Raw genomic sequence first — 2,601 nt, 5'->3', positions numbered from 1 at the left:
TGTTGACATTCGTGTTGAAGACATCAGAGACAATACTGTGGGAACTGTGTTGTTGAAGATCTATTCTGTCTCTTCAATTTAGGCTACGGAAATTGCATCCAATTTCTTTCATACTTTGTTATATTTTAGGATGCAAATTTGATTTCTCAACTTTTTGAGAAATTTAGGATTTACTTACTTTTTGTAAAATCACTAGGATTATTTTGTAAGACTGATCTTACGTTTACAAGTGATATTTAGCCCTAAGGCACCTGCACGAGTTTTTATACTCGTGCAAAATTTATTCACTTGTGTTTTTGTTACGCTTTAAATTTCCGCTGCACTGTGTTGTCTGTGGTGTTACAACACGAAGGACAACACTGACTGTTTTTCATAACAAACCACGTACACAGTTTCTTTCATGTGGCATCAGAGCCAACACTTGACTTTACTAAGTGAGTTCCTGGTTCGTGTTACAGGTTGGTTGGTTATGGATACTCCGTACAAAAGTTCAATTCGTCCACCTATTTTGGATGGGACAAATTACAACCCTTGGAAATTAAAGATGAGCATGTACATTCAATCCATTGACTCTAGAGCTTGGCAACATGTCCTTGATGGATGGAAACCACCTATGAGAGAAGATGATACACCCGGACCAAAGCCAAGTGCACAATGGACAGCCGATGAAAATACTACAGCTATTTACAATGCAAAAGATATTAATGCTATGTTTTTTTCTTTTGATATGAACATGTTTAATCTAATTGGTACTTGTACTTGTGCAATAGATGCTTGGGAAAAACTTCAAACTCATTGTGAAGGCTCAGCTAGTGTCAAGAAGACAAGGATGCGTCTACTAACTTCCAAATTTAAGAAATTAAGAATGGAGGAATCAGAGACCATCATGGAATATAATGGAAGATTGAAGACCATTGCAAATGAAGCATCCATTCTTGGTGATCCTATTTTGAACGAGAGACTTGTGTCCAAAGTGCCTCATTCTGTCCCTAAAAGATTTCACACCAAAGTTTGTGCTATAGATGAATCCAAAGATACATCTATAAAGGGATTGAATGAGTTGATGAGCTCTCTTCGCACATATGAGATGTAGATGGAAGCTGGAGATGACACTAAAGGTAAGTCTATTGCTTTTCAAGTTTATAATGAAGTTTACCATGATTTTTCTGAAGTTCAACAGGAGGTGAAGGAATCTGATCTTGAAGAAAATTCAATTGCCTTGATTTCAAACAAATTCACTGATTATCTCAAGGTAATGAAAGAAAAGAAGGATGTGAAAGGTGCACAACCTTCGAAATTTCCTAGACTGCCTTCTTCAGAGAAGACTCAAAAACCTACTGGTACTCGAGCACCTCGTCAAAGGTATGAAGGTAAGACTCAGTCCTCAAGTAAAAGTGTTGATAATGTTCAATGCAGAGAATGTAAGGGATATGGACACTATGCATATGAGTGTGCTAATCGCCTTCGTAAAGGTATGAATGTTTCTCTGAGTGATGATGATTATGAAGAAGATCGGGAAAAGGCTGAACATGTAGATCTCATATCTTTTACTGCCTTGATGGAAGGTAAGAAACATTTACAGGTTAATCCACTCGGTGTTGGTTCCGGTGTTGCGACACCTGGACGCAACACTGTTCAAAGACCTGTCTGTTTTACTGCATCTAACTTTGATGATTCCAGTGATCATGAAGAACAGGTAGCTGATGCTTACACTCTGGAAGGAATGAAAAAAACTTTATGAAGAGTTGTACCTTGATTGGGTTAAGAGAAATAAACTGAATGCAACTCTCACTAAAGAGAATACTGAATTGAAAGCATCTTTGGCTAGACTAGAAGTTATCATGAGCAAGAAAGACCTGGAATTAGGTTTGATGAATTCAGAACTTGAAAAGGAAAATTCAACTCTTGCTAGATTTAATTCAAGTTCAAACAAACTTGATACTTTGTTGACTATGTGCAAGGATGACAAGTTTGGACTTGGTTTTAAGGAAAGTGTTTTTGAAATTGGTGAATCCTCTAAGGCACTAGTGTTTGTAAAGGAAAGTAGCAATACTTCAAGACAACCTTCAATGGCTTTCGAAGGTAAGAAACCTCTTCCTAAGAAGGATGTTCCTGTCACCACTTCAAAACGTTGGAAACGTCCTTATGTGTGTCATTACTGTCTCAAACCTGGTCACATCAGACCATTCTGTCGTAAGCTTAAAAGTGACTATATTGTATGGGAATCTAAGCGAGTGTTGCCGCCCGTGTTGCACAACACCAAGCGCAACACTGGCAAACAGAGATCTACTGTGAAGAAAGTTTGGATACCAAAGACTGATTCTAATTGTTTTGTTATCTATACTTCCCTGAAATCTAACACTGCAGAAAATTGGTACTTTGATAGTGGAAGCTCTCGGCATATGACAGGTTTAAAAGATCACCTCACGGATTATGTTGAACAAAGTGGTGGTAAGGTGACCTATGGAGGTGGCGCAAAGGGAAAGATTGTTGGCAAGGGAACACTCAATGTTGAAGGATTTCCAAAACTTCACAACGTTCTGCAGGTTGAAGGACTCAATGCAAATTTAATTTTGATTAGTCAATTATGTGATGATGATT

The sequence above is a fragment of the Henckelia pumila genome, chromosome 4, assembly GCF_033568475.1.
Source record: "Henckelia pumila isolate YLH828 chromosome 4, ASM3356847v2, whole genome shotgun sequence".
In the NCBI taxonomy this organism is placed as follows: Eukaryota; Viridiplantae; Streptophyta; class Magnoliopsida; order Lamiales; family Gesneriaceae; genus Henckelia; species Henckelia pumila.
The sequence above is the reverse complement of the archived record's forward strand: the minus strand, read 5'-3'. Positions refer to the sequence as shown.